This window comes from Fukomys damarensis, unplaced genomic scaffold (assembly GCF_012274545.1).
Source record: "Fukomys damarensis isolate Sample0158 unplaced genomic scaffold, DMR_v1.0_HiC HiC_scaffold_33, whole genome shotgun sequence".
NCBI classification, from domain to species: Eukaryota; Metazoa; Chordata; class Mammalia; order Rodentia; family Bathyergidae; genus Fukomys; species Fukomys damarensis.
The window spans coordinates 19,005,585-19,020,538 of record NW_022900945.1 but is presented as its reverse complement, the minus strand read 5'-3'; the positions used below and the strand labels follow the sequence as shown (position 1 = coordinate 19,020,538).

At 39.6% G+C, this 14,954-nt stretch overlaps 1 protein-coding gene across 2 annotated transcripts in view; it reads left to right on the top strand.

The window, feature by feature from the left end:
- The first annotated feature begins 14,325 nt into the window (after positions 1 to 14,325).
- Ddah1 (dimethylarginine dimethylaminohydrolase 1) overlaps positions 14,326 to 14,954 on the top strand; it is a 135,279-nt gene continuing 134,650 nt past the window's right edge. Inside the window, exon 1 of one of the 2 annotated variants that reach the window (XM_033758111.1) lies at positions 14,326 to 14,455. The gene's annotated coding sequence lies outside the window, so the exon portion shown is untranslated. Of the gene's footprint in view, positions 14,664 to 14,954 lie in introns of both variants that reach the window. The other variant, XM_010636703.3, reaches the window with a different exon arrangement.

The following is a 14,954-nucleotide window of genomic DNA, read 5'->3' as shown; positions in this document are numbered from 1 at the left end:
TTACCTGTACTTAGATGTGGGGCTATTGTAAAGTAATTGGATCATGAGGGCTCTAACTACATAAGTTAATTCATCCACTGATAAGATCATAATCTGATGGAAGATAATTTATTATTAATTTTATTGGGAGATAATAGAAATTTAGGAAGTGTGTAGTTGAAGAAAGTAGGTCATGGAGGCATGACCCTAGGGACTATATCTGGCTTCTGGATGCTTCTTATCCAGCTCTCTCCTATACCCTCTTCTTCCTGGCTGTCATGAGGTAAGGAGCTCTTAATTGCCGTGCCCATCTGCTATGACAGTTCTGTCTCCCTATGGACTTAAAAGCAATGGAGCTCATTGGCCCTGGACTGAAATCTCTGAAACCCTGAGCCAAAGTAAACCTTCCTTCTTTAAGTTGATTCTGTTGGTATTTTGTCATAGTAATGCAAAACTATCTTAAACATCCATATATGTGGATTCAGCATTATGATTTATTTAACTATTACCTTATTTTAGGGCTTTCCAGTTGGTTCCAAAAAACACTTCACAGAAGAAGAGGCACAAATGGCTAATAAATGCATGAAGAAATGTTCGACATTGCCAGCCATTAGAGAAATGAAAATTAAAATAACACTGAGATTCCATCTTACCCCACAAAGAATGGCTATGATCAAGAAATCAGATAATAACAAATTTAGCAAGGCTCCAGGGGAAAAAGGAATCCTTCTACATCATTGGTGAGAATGTACACTCATGCAATCACTACGGAAATCACTACATAGATTTCTAAAAAAATTTTAAACTCTAAATTCCTTTTGACCCAGCTATTCCCCTTCTAGGTATTTTCCACAAAGAGTTAAAGATATCATATTATCATGACACTGTGCATGCATATCCATGCTTATAGTGGCACAATTCATAAAAGCTAAGCTTTGGAAGCAGTGTGTATGTCCATCAATAGATGAAAGGATAAGGAAAATATGGTATTTACACAGGATGGAGTACTACTCTGCCATAAAGAATAGTCATTTGTAGGAAAGTGGATGCCCCTTGAAATGATAATGTTAAGTGAAATAAATCAGACACATAAGCTTAAATATCACATGGTTTTTCTTAGATAAGAAACCCAAATTATCCTAATAAGATTACTGGCATTTAGAAGTGGAAAGAAAGGAGCTAAAGGTGTAGGGAAGGTGGGATGTGTAGGGGAAGGGTAATAAGGGAAAAGAAAAAAATGTGAGATAATGAAAAGATGGAAATAAAGTGTTTGTAAATGGGAAGGGGAGGAGGGGGTGAAGGGAGGGCAGAGGTAAGGGGAAAGAATGAGAACCAAGACCTGTCATGTAGAGGTACAAGATCCCAACAATGAATATAACTGTACTGTATCCCTAAAATGTACCAATAAACTCAATTAAAGCTGGAAAAAAAAGAAACCCATTATAAATAAAGAGAAAAATGAAAAAGGAATTAAGATATGGACCCACCCTACACAAGGAATGCAAACATTACTAATGTAATGTAAACATGTACTAATAAATAAAAGCTTATAAAAAATGGTGAACCATGCATTCCAGAGCATGACAATGGAAAACTGAAGCAGTTCAACCCCTGCCTGTTCAATTTAGTGGCTTAGTGAGACCCTGTCTCAAAATAAAAAATAAAAACATGGCTGGTGATGTACCTCAGTGCAAAAGTCTTGGGTTCAATCCCCAGAACAACAATAGCAAAAACAAAACAGATTAATATAGAAATTGCTTATTAATCTGATTATTATTCACAAAGCCTAGCACCATCACTCAATATAAAAGTATTGAATTGACTGTCTTCATCTAAGATTATAGTCTGAATAGGTTTATTAGGTTTAGATACTCAGGAGGAATCTGAAAAACTGAACTGGAGTGCATACATTTGGTCACGGAAGGGAGCAGTTTAAGTGTGGGCTGAGAGAGGCAACAAAGGGAAAGGAAATTGCTGAGAGTATGTAGGGTGGGGAGAAGTGCAAATAGAATTTCTGAGCTAAACTTGGCTGCATCACAGTTAAACCCACTGACAGAAGTGTTGAACCATCTACAATGGTTTAGTTCTCCCACGCTTTTGAAGAAGTGGCTGTTCTGTTTTCTCTTTTAATTGTTCACAGTTGTTCCTATGAGAGTAGACATGTGCTCTTTGAATTTAATTGAACGTCTGCTTTAGAACAGACAAAGAAAGTCTCTTCCTGGATTTCAGTATGTGTACAATGGGTACAGTCATTTCTGGACTTACCTAAGTCAGATATGTGTGAGCCCTTTAGGACTTATTGGTAGCATGAGCCAGATGACTCCCTCAATCAGGACCTTGCAGATGGACTTAGAAGCCCCATTTTTACCATACAGGAACCAAGAAAAGGTCCAACTGAACTTGCCCTATCTAATTGTCTGGTGTTCTGCTGATCCTTGCATGGTCCCCACCTCCAGAATTCCTGTTACCATAACATCCAGCACCTTTTTTGATCTGTGGCCAAAACGACTCTACTTTCAGACTGATGAACACCATTTTAATACTCAATAAGCAATTAGTGCTGCAAACACATCCGTGGTAATATTAGTGTTCATCTAATTTGTTTAATTTAATTAAGCAGTTAATTTCCTTCTGGTGTCTGTATAAAAGAAAAACAAAAGAGAAGAAAAATAATCTCAAATTCTTCACTACTTTAAGCTTTTCAGTTACTACCTCTCAGGCTATAATAAACCATGAATGTTTTAAATGAAAATACAAAATAAAATAAATTAAAAATTATGCTTAAAGTATCAACAGGAAATGAAAATATTTTGTAAAGCACATATTGGTTCCAATATATTTCTCAGAATAATTATTATGAAGTAACACAAAATTACATAAATTCAGTATTATACACTGTGATAAAGTCCGGAAGACTGTCCTCAAAAGTGTTCACAGCCCATTCTTCATCAATGGCCTTCCTTTTTCTTCCCCAACAATGCCCAACCTCTCCTCTAATATCCAGCTTACCCATCAATGATTGTTTCTGGTGAAGATCAGAGCAATATTGCAACAAGGCAGACAATACCGTAAAGCTCAAGAAGCATGAACTAATTCACAATATGAAGTATAACCCAGCTGAAAAGATAACATCTAAAACTAATTAAAATGTCAGAAGCACTTCTTGACAAAACAAAATTAGAGTCAAAACCTCTCTCCTCTCTCTTCTTAAAGATGCACCCCATAATTTTTAGAGGAAATTCATGGGTTTTTCCATAAATGTACAAAATCTGATTTTTCTATATAGTATTATTCTCACATTTGCCCTGAAAGGGTGTGTCTATCACAGCCTTTTCACAGGAAAATTTTTTTTTTGCTTTCCGAAGCAATCTCCCTGTATTGGGGGGGGTACTGGGGATTGAACTCAGGATATTACACTTGCGAGGCAGGTAGAAGAACGACTGAGCTAAATCCCCAGCACTTCTCTGTATTTTTGAAAAATTATCCTTTAAAGGCCTTTTGATATTTTTTCCATTTTGAGTAGGCAGATGGCATCATTAATTAATATTTTCAATTATGACAAATAACTGATCAGAGACTTAAAGCCCATATGCTGGAGGATAAAAGCATAAAATATCCTAGAATAGGAAATTATAGATAATCTGGACAGTATTTTTTATCAGTGCATATACTAATTTGATGGTTGGGATATTTAAATACATTTTCTGAAAAAAAAATTAAGTAGCTACATATGTAACCTTTGTGGACACAAATTAACATTTTCCTTTAGCTTTCATGTCAAGATTGAAACACCCAGAGTGGATATAATAGGATACCTCTCCAGAGTTAGCCTTGGCTCAAGTTGATCCTGATTTACATTTAAATTGTACATTATATATAATATCACAAGAATGCTATATTTTCTGCAGACAATGTTTTCCAAGAGTGGTTTTCAATGAAGATTTCCCTAAATCTGAACAATTCTCACATGCAATGTCAGTGGGTGGTAGGGGACCACATCCTAGCAGTGAAGGAGGTACTGTAGAGGGAGCTTGTGCCTCATGACAAACCCCATCATTAGGGAAACACACATTTGTGGAGTCCCAGCCTTTGCTGTGTCAGAGATCTCATCTGGGAGCTAACCCTCTGTTTTTTGACTCTCAAGTTTGGAAACAAGGTTAATAATATCACTAGCGTTCCAGTATAGTACTGGTTTTTATTTATTTATTTATTTTCCTTCAAATACACCAAGTTTCTGCTCACTTTGTATCTCTGTTCATGTATCCTCAGTTTGGCGTGCTCTCTTCACAGACTTAACACCCACCCATCTTTCACTTCTCAGCTCACCTCCTCAGGGAAGCCTTCATGGTTTTCTCCAGACATTTGGGTTGTATGTTATTACAAATGCTCATGGCACCCAGACCTCTTCCTTTACAACATTTAATTTGTGAGAATTTGTATTTCTTTGATTAGTAGTTGTCTTCCTGATAGATAATACCAGAAACTACATGAGTCAGTAGATACCATTAGTTGTATAAATAAATGTGTAAGTATAAAATGTGGTTTTAATTTAGAAATAATGAGCAAAACTCCATAAAAATGAAAGACAAATTCTATAAAAATATTATTTAATACTATACTGAAATAATAACAGAAGTTGATAAATTAGTGTGATGGATCAGTGATAGACTGTCCTACCATTAAAAAGTGGTATCTATTTCTCTCCCTGTGAATTGGCCCAGGCTGTGATTGTTTTGACCAAGACAAGATGGCAGAAAGCATGCCATGTTGATTCTGTGATTCAAGTGGTCTGATAGTTTCCATCTCTTGCTTTTTAAGAAACCAATCACTAAGTAAAAAGTGAGATCACCTTTCTGTGACAAGACAAGGTTGCATGGAAAGGGTGCAGAGGAAGAGATTTATGTTGGTCAAAGAGAGACCAGGGCCCATCAGGCACCAGAGATGTGAGTGAGGATGTCAGTGAGGGAATGGTTCCTCCAGCTCCAGCCACCCCCCAACTGACTCTGTGGATCCCCCCCAAAATACCCAGAAAAGTCTTTACCAAATTCCGGATCCACAAAGCATGCACAAAAATTGATTATTTTAAGCCACTGAGTTTTCAGAGGTAGTTGTTTATATAACAATAGGTAACTGAACAAAGAGTGAGAAAGGAGAATGTGTGAATAGGCAGGGCTGAGGAAAGATGATTCGGAGAAGAGAATGGGTGAAGGATGAGATAAAGAAAAACGTATGAGCCACAGTGAAGGTAAAAGTGTAAGTGGTGGGGATAGAGGGGCTCTTCCACCAAACTACTAGAAACTTGCAAACTCCCTGTACCCCCACTTGTGGAGGATGCAAATCCCAATTTATAGGATCCCACTCTAATTTTATAATGTACTGGCAAGAAAAAAATGTAAGGAAATAATCTGCAACAGTAGATAACTAACTCGTTGTAACTTTTCCCCAGATTTGATGTAAGAATGTTCTATTCAGGAGGGGAAGTTGGGCAACACTTTTACTCATGAAATTTGACCTTCAAATGAATAAATGAAGTTTTCCCCAACCATGAATAGAATGCAAAAGAGAAAAGCGAGTACAACATTCTCTTGTCAAGTTGAGGTTCTGAGTTTGTGGCCTCAGTCATCCTTGGATTTTTCCTTAGAACTTAACTAATAATTGTTTGTGGAAACCCCCACAATTTCATGGGAACTGCAAATATCCTCCGCATTTTTTTGGAGGTGGGGCTTGGATGTTTGCAAGTAGCCCATCCAAGATCATTATTCAATTCCTTTGCTGCTGATTGGCTACTGCCTCCCACCCCCTGCCTCCAGCAGATACACCCGCATTCCTGCATCATAACAGATTGCTGTACTGAGAGTAGCATCCATTTTGTTCTTCTTAAAGCCCTAAGATCTCTAAAATGTCACCAAAAAGCCCTGCACCTTCTAAAGCTTTATTAATACAGTACTTTATTAAATTAAATTACATATCTGCAGGAGGCATTACCTATTTAGTGTTTAAACTATAAAAATAAACATTTATAGGCATTTTTCTGATCATATCTGAAATCATGGTTTTTCACAATTCTCTTGTGTTCTAGGAACATAAACCCTGTGAATTTCAGGGGTCTACTGTAGTAACTTTTGTTAAGAGACCACTATCGTCAGGCTTTTACACATTTTCTTCTTCTTCCCTCTCCATCTCCCTCATCCTCCTCTTCTTCATTGTTTTTGAAATATTAACATTTATTGAGCACTTTATGGCTCAAGTCCTCAAAGGCTCATGCAGTCATAGGTGGGGCTTTTCAGAGGTGTCTGGATCTAAAATGTGTGATGCTGGATTTGAGAGTGTGATTACTAAATTATTCCACTGGTTGGTTTGGCATAGTTCTGGATATGGATAATAGGAAGGCCCACCTGGGTGTGAGTCCTACCTACCCTCAGGGCACATGGCCTGGGTAGAATATAAAGGACAGAAATAGCACCGCTTGCTGCTTTTGCTACTTTCTTTATGCCATGAACTGTTTCTCCACCTTGTTGCCCCTCTGCCATATCACCCTGCCTTGGAGCAAGACAACTATAAACTGAAATATCTATGAACTGTGAGTGAAAATAAACCTTTCCTCCTTTGGGTGTTGGGTACTTTCTCACTACAACAAAAAAGTAACTAAAACAAGCACTTACTATATATGCTGCAAAGTTTTACGTGGATGTCTCCATCTTTATAACATCACAAGATCATAGTCATCTTTGTTTTGAGAAAAAAAAAAAAAGGTTCAGTTGGAGTCTAAGACAACCATAGGGACAAAGGATAATCATAGTCCTGGTTATTTGGTCTGCTACCCATCAAGAGCCTAATTTACGTTTTCTCTTAAGGTAGTTGGGAACTTAAAAGTAGTTTTTGTTTAAAAATCATGACTCTTCGCTTACCCCTGGTACCCACTGGTAACTAGAAATAGAACAAAGCTTGATCTTTATTTTGTGGAACTGTGTCAAATTTACCTCATCTGTGCATATGGATACGTTAATCACTTAGGGAGTGTCTATTGGTCAGTCCTAAACCCACCTGGCCTATCTCATTACCCTTCAAGATTGAGAATACCTAGAAGTCTCTATAGCCCTAAATTTCTGATCACCTTGGATTCCAGAAGTTCCTCACATGACCAGAATCACCGCCCCACCCCCAGGACATGAAGATTCCTTTTGTGGGAGCCAAATGGCCCTTCCAGATTCAACCTGAACTAGGAGACCAGGAATGACATAATAATTGGCTGGATCCCGGCCCATTGGAGCTAATCCTTAAAAACTAGCTGCCTGCTTCTGTAGGAGGGTTAGTATGAAGTCCTGTGTTGAGTATGCCCCCTCTAGCTACCAATTCCGAAGTCTTTTTCTTATCTTCCTTTTTACTTTCCAGGTAAAGCTTTTTTCCATAAATTCATATTTTAGTTTTAATTGTCATTATCACTAAAATGAGGATCCACAGTAGCTGGCAACAGATCTGTGTGTAAAGTTAACTGACCAAGGTTATGCAGATAGTAAGTAGTGAGGCCATGATTCAAATAAAGTACTCTTAATCAGCGGGCGAGACAGAGAGTGAAAACATATTTCATGTGTTATCTAAGTTAATTTCATTTTATTTTTATAGTCACTTCATGAGGTTGATGTTATTCTCACTTTACATATGAGGACTTGAAACTGAGAAAGACCAAGCAAATTGTGTAGTATCACAGAGCTGTGACAGAGACAGGATTCAAACCCAGCCTGTGAATTCTCCAATTCCCCACAACAATTACCAGGCATTTGGAACAAAAGAATCCTAGATTCTTGGAACTGAATCTTGGTATTTTATAAGAACTGAAACTCATTCTTAGGAAGGTGGGCTGATGAGAGTAGGGAGAAGGGAATGCTGTCTATTATTTTAATCAAGCCATTCTCTAAATACCTGAATTGAGGATTCAGCAATAAAGAGATACGCTCGTCTACTAGAAGCGGACTACTTGAACTAGTAAGCAATACAGCACTATATGATAGGAGTGAAAATTCAGAAACAGGTGTTACCTCTCCAGCCTGGGGGACCTGGGGAAGGTTTTTTAGAAGAGGTGTTGTCCCTTCTAAAGGCATCTGATGGGAAGATTACAAGTTGCTCAAGAAAGGATGGAGTTAAGTGCATTCCAGGAAATAAGCACCACATGAAGAGGCCCAAGTAAGAGACAGGGCATCGGGAATGAGGAAGGAGAGTAGACAGAGGCCACATCATGGGAGTGGGGTGTCTTGTGGGCCACAGTAAGACATCTGGACTTCATTCTGAGGGTCCTGAGGGCCATTAGAGGATTTAGGCAAGAGAGAAGCACAGTCAGGTTTGCAGTTTGGAAACACTTTGCATTGGGTGATCATGGCAGTTATCAAAGTTATCAAAGAATTAAGTTATTTTCTCAGAACTAGGTGGAGGCAGAGTATATAAAGACCCATGGGTAGATTTGAGCCATTTGAAGCAGACAAATCTGTCAGAAAATGGTGTTTAGTTAAATATGGAGGCAAAGAAGAGGTTACTGGATTGAGTACCTGCCTATGAAGAATAGGGACTGGAACAAGAAAGGCAGAATACTGGGAGAACATGTTGAGTTCAGGGTTGAGCAAGCTGACTTGGAAGTGACAGGCAAACAGGGACATCTTCTAGGCAGTTTTGAAGCTTGAGAATGGATAGATCAGGGATAGAAAGGAAGGTATGGACATTGTAGACATTAGGTGGCATTTGAAGTCATCAGCTAGATAGCTCACTACACAAAGGGGCACATAAAGTTAGAAGAAAAAGCAGTAGAGCCAGAGAATTCTGGGAAACATCAACACTTAAAGGAAGGGAAAAGGCAGGCAGTGTGGCACATACCTGTAATCCCTGCACTCCAGGGGGCTAAGGCAGGAGGATGGAAAGTTCATGCCTGGCTGAGCAATTTAGCCACACTTAATGAGACCGGTCCCAAAATTAAATATACAACTAAAGTCTGGTGGTGTAGCTCAGTGCCAGGGTCCTGGGTTCAAGACTCAGTACCAAATAGATAGATAAATTAAATAGGTAGATAGATAGAAGACAGAGTGTGGGTACAAAAGGAGAGAGAGAGAGAGAGAGAGAGAGAGAGAGAGAGAGAGAGAGAGAGAATCCTTGAGACATGTGTATGAATGCTATGCTAAAACAACTGTGTGTTAATATTATAAGAGCAACATGATGATTCTGCTATACTGCAAACTTGTTATACATTGCTCTTTATAAGGAAATGAGGGGGCAACAATTTTAACTGTAGATAAGCATTCCCCCTTTTCTCTATATTTGCATTCTCTTAAATTTGAATGGTCTTTTCCTTCAAGCTATTTCTTCCCCTCCAAATAGACATTTAAGTATGAAATAATCACTAAAAATATTTCTGGAAAGATAATGTCACAAAAAGCCCTGAGAAACTAAATAGAGTTGTTACGAAAGATGAGGGCTGTGTTCATCTCCATGTATACCCGTGGCTCATCCCAAACATATTAAAATTCAACACATTTGTGCAGTACTTTGTACTTTCCAGGATACTTTGACTATCTCATTAGCCCCAAATGCAATTGTAATGATGCAGATGACTCTAGTGCCAATGGGTTATTGCACTGTGCTCAGAGAAAGTGATAAGCAGAGGAGAAGAAAATAGAAAGAGCTACAGAAACTTAGAGGAGATCTGTTGCTCATGGGGAAGGATATGAGGAGTAGCAAAGACTGAGCTTTAAGGGCTATCAGCATTTATTGAGCTTTTACAGTGGGCCTACCACTGTGGTTGGCACTGAATGTGTCACCTCATTTGAAGGAGATGAGTATTTTGAATGCAGAAATGGGCATTTTTACACATAGGTAGATGGATTCTTTGGCATTCCTCATAGTGCTTGGCACAAGAGCACAATAGCTATTAATATTGGTGGGTATCATTTTCAAATGCTTCCAGGAGCAATGCTAAGGCTCTCTGAAAATGCTGTCATATTTTAGTCTCACAACAACTCTGAGAACAAAGTATTATATCTTCCACTTTACACATAAATTCAAGTGTCTCACCTAAGCAAGAACCTGGTAAAAAGCAAATGGCACACTTAGCTCAGAATTTAGAAAGAATGTTTAATGAAAGGAATGTTTTGCAGGCATAGGCAGGGCACAGAGAACCAACAAGGAGCACTGAGGCACCCAAAGACTAGGAAACATGTGTAGCCATTATCACCCTCAGATGGGGATGATGGGAGGAAACAGCATCCTCAGAACCCTGCAAGAGGTAGTACCACAAAGTGCAGCCATCAGCGAAGCTATAGTTATGGAAGGATGCAGCTGGTGTTGCTGAAACCATGAGAAAACAAGAAAGGAGCCAGAGAACTAAGTACATCAACCTCTTTGTCCTCTAACCTCCAATCTCCTTTATAAGTGCATCCTATTGCCAAACTTGACAGAAATGGGATTCCAGAGATGCAGTTCATGAAGGTCAGTCCTCTGGGGCTTACAGCAGGACGCAAAATGGTAGAACATGAACCTTGAGCACCCCAAGGTTACGTAGTTAATGCAGCAGGCCCCAAATCAAATTCAGCTTTGTCTGCCTAACCTCAGGCCTCATTCATTGCTTTTATGTACAGTATTTTTCCACAATACACATGGTATCTACCTAGTAAATATCTGTTGAATGAACAAAATCCCAGATGAAAGTTGAAGAAACTAAGATTGGAGGTAATATGTCTGGAGTTTTGGAAATCGAGTCTTGGTTACTGGAACCATTTCTTGATTTAAGCCTCACTTCCTGCTCACTGATCAAACATCATTCACTCCTTCAGATATGAAAGGAAATCTTCAGCAAGGGGTTTCTTCCATAGTAAGCCTTTCTGTAATGATTCTTATGTTGAAACTTGCAGGATTTAGTGTTTGATTGCAGATTTGTGGTACTTACTAGATTAGTATTTCTAGCACTTGTGGTGGGCAAGAATCCCACTGAATCTCAATCTCCTTCTTTCTTAGAATTTCCACCCCTGTCTTCAAACACCCATTCCCAACGAAAGTAAATCTTTTATCTGCTTAAAGTGATGTAAGGCAGGAGCATCTGTTTAAATCCTGAGATACTTGGCCATCTTAATTGACTTCAAATGAAGGTACCAGCAATATTATCAATAGAAAAGAAAAACTGCTTCTGTATTCATCAGTATTCAGTCAGAAGAATAAAAACAACTCCAGTTATGTCACACAGAGGGAATTTAAATAGGGCCTTGGTTATAAAGGCCTTGAGTTATCTGGACTACCAAAAGGAGCCAATGGACAACAAGCCTTACATTGTTACTCCACGACTGTATCTCCAGTGCATAGTACAGTCCCTGGCATGTAGCATGGATTCAATAAATATGTTTCGGATCTATGATTACACTTGTGGGCAACATTTGTAGTTTTAGCCTAAGGGAGACATTAGTTGGGAAGCATTAAGACACCTGTGTGACCACTGATAATTGAGTGGATATAGATGTACAGCTTGGCCTTTGGTAAGAAATCATGTTGAAAGTCTTCAGTTCAAACCCTGCTAATAGATAACACTTACTGAGCACCTACTAGGTACCACGCACTCCTCTAAACACTTTTCTAAGCCTTTTGCAATATCACCTCCCAAATAACCCTATCATAATGCTTTATAATTTCCCATATTACAGATGGGTATCAAACTAAGGCCAAATACTTTTAAGTAACATCCAAGATCATACAACAAGCAGCCATGCGCACAGTCTGACTCACGACCTATGCTTCCGACTTCTACAGGTGCATCTCTCTGCTGCTCGTGTGATGAAAGCTCAGCCCAATTTATAACCTTTGTTTCTCATTTTTCCCCACTGTGCCCTGGGGCAGAAAGTATCCAGCTGTTTTCCCAACCTCTTGCTTTCTCTTTTTTCTGGCCCTACAGCAGACCATATTTTCCAACCTCTTGTCATGGTTATTGTAGTTGTGGATGAAAGTTAGCCAGAGGAATGTGAGCAGAAATGACACACATCCCTTCCAAGATTGGCCCATACACCCTTCATACGTGGTGTTGTGTGTTCTTTCCCCTTCCTTCAGCACAGTAAAGGTGAGCATGGTGAACCAGGAGGCCTTTTGTTGAAGAGTTGGAGCCACAAAACAGAAGGATGGGTCCTTGGATACTGTTTGGAGAAAAGCTGAGAATCAATCAGGAACATCTGTATAAAACTTTGAATGGACATCATGCATCGTGCATAATTTTGTTGTTGTTGTTGTCATAGCAGCTAGAGGAGAGCAAATTGAGCCGGTCTACCTATTGTCCCTTGAACATGCCTCCAGCTTTTGCACATACGTTTTCCTAGATTTTTTTCTTCTCTCCTTCAATTATTCACATCCTAGGAATTATTCAAGATCCAAGCCAAGTCCAGTCACCTTCAAGCAGCTTTCTTCACCTTTCATCAGTCACAGTGATAGCTTTCAGCTTCCTGTAACACTTTGTTATCTGTACCTTTTTGTGCACTTATTAAAGCTGTAATTCTCCATGTCTTGCTTATCTAGTGAAATTGTGAGCACTTCAAGGTCAAAGATCATGTTTTTCTGCTTTTTGTATGACTCTGAAGTACATGACATGGTGTGTATCTTGGGAATTTTCAATAAATATTCATGGGAAAAACAAACAAATGTATTAAGTTCAATAAATCCATTTTCCTAAGTACAGTAGTCCTACACTGCTGAAGCATGACAGTATGTAAACTATAATTTACTGGATTTGGTGTTTTTGTTATTCTTTTCACAAATATACACATTCTAACACTTCCTGATAACTGCTTAGAGGAGACAGAAGGCATGCTTATCAAATTTCACATGGCACAGACTAGAAGTAATAAATAATGCACAAGATGACAGAATCAAAACTAGACAGGTTGGAATGAAGTGGGTAACATTAATAGGGATAAATATGAAATTAGAATTTTAAAAAACAGCCATATAATTTTAGTATGGAAAGACATGACTAACACCAATTTATAAGGGAAGATTGCGGGGGGTGTTAAACGGTTGCTGGGCTGACACAAGCCCGGTGCGGTACACAAGGTCCTGTTCACGTTAGACTGAGGCACTGTGTGACAGGCAGAACATCCAAGGTTCAATGAGACAGGTATGAAGGTGCCGGGTGGTGGTGAATCGGAAGTGGATAGAGTTTCAATGTTGGGTAAAGTCCACAGTATGGGGGGGGCCAAAGTCCTATTTTTTTAACTTGGATAAGCTAAACACATGAGTTAACTTCCACTTTTCAAACATTGGTGGGAATCCTCCATCTGATGATACCATTACATAATATCTGACATTAAACTAATACCAATAGAACAGGCTAGGTCACCTGAGAGTTTCACTGTAGAATAGAACTTAGTAGGCTTCAGAGTTTTATTTTACTTTTGGTACTATTCTCCAATGCAAGGGTCAGAACCATCCTATACTCAAGTACCCACAGTTAAAAGCTGAGAAAGGCTATGACATTTACATCCCGACTTCTCTCAGCTCAGCTCAGACAATCGTTCTTTGCTTCTAGAAACCCCACTTCCTAAGAGCTATGATCAGAGTTCTGGTAAGAAGGCTGCTGCCTGGGCCCTGGCACCAGACCAGCGAGAAAGTGAGCAGAGTCTTAGGCAGTGTTACTAGAAGCCTAGCATCTGGAACAAGGCCGGTGCTGCAGTATGTGCTGGTCAGACCACACAGGAAGAACTGTTCTTTTCCAGATACCCTGATTTTAAAAGGACACAGGCAAGTTGGTGTATATCAAAAGAAGATGACCAGAATGTTGAAGTGACTTACAGACTAAATCACTAGTTGCTTTCTGGTTCCAGCTCCAGGACTGTAGGGGGTCAGGAGAGAGTGTGGGAAGGTGTTGGTGAGCCAGCAGATACCATAAATGTCTTTAGGTGTGTGAATGCTGCTTTATCAAAGAATATCGCCACTTTAAGTAATGTCAGATGGTAGAACTTGGACTGGTGAGATTAAAGTTGAAAATGAAGTTTTTAAACATTTACATCTATTCAGAAGTAGAGTAGACTTTGTGACTAAGCAAGTTTAAAACATTCAAGTAAAGGCTTGATGTTTTAGGTGGAACTCGGGAACACTGGGTAAGGAATTAGATAAGGCTTTTAAGATCTTTCAAATTTAATATTTTATGACCTAAGCAATCTTTAAGTTACTGGTACGTTACAGCATGTGAGGGGAGAAGGTTACTGCCTTATATTATTTTGGAGTTACACCCTCTACTTTGAAAGATCACCCTTTAAAAGTGCACAGGAGTGGACTATTTAATCTGCAACGTATGAGGGAAGAGTAAAAGCTTAGAATTATTATGGAAAGGACAGTCTCTGAAAGGTGAGGGAGAAAGCGGATCTCTCAGGACTTCCACGTGACGTGACTACAGGGAGGAGAGGAGAAACGGTTCCCCAAGGACGAGGTGCCGGTTGTGATACCACACACTCTCAACACATCTAAGGTAAAGACAACAACTTGCTCCTCACCTCCTACCTCTGCAGACCCCGAAGAAACACACCAGGATCACACAGTTTCTGGAAACTGATTATCCTGGAAAACCTATCTGTTTCTAATGTGTGTATTTTCCTCCCTGATCTGTTTCTTGGATTCTTCCTTTTCCTCGTGGGGGAGAGGAACTACATTCTTTTCAATCTCCAGTCTCACACGAGGTAAGAGGTCATTTCTGCATAAAGTCAAGGTACTGCGGGCTCGAGGGTGAAGACAGATTCTCAGGCTGGGGACCCGAAGTGTGGCACCACACGTTGGGCAACCTGGAAACAGGAGCGTGGGCACAGAGGCCGAAGTACTTATCCACAAAGGCTCCTTCTGTGCCTGTCTCAAGACCACGAAGCCACCACCCTAGTTCCCCGTCTCGACCACTGTCCCCTCGCCCAGTCCGCGGGGAGGGGGACGGGAGGCGTGCACCTGCGGGGGACACACACACCTGGCAGCTCCCCGCC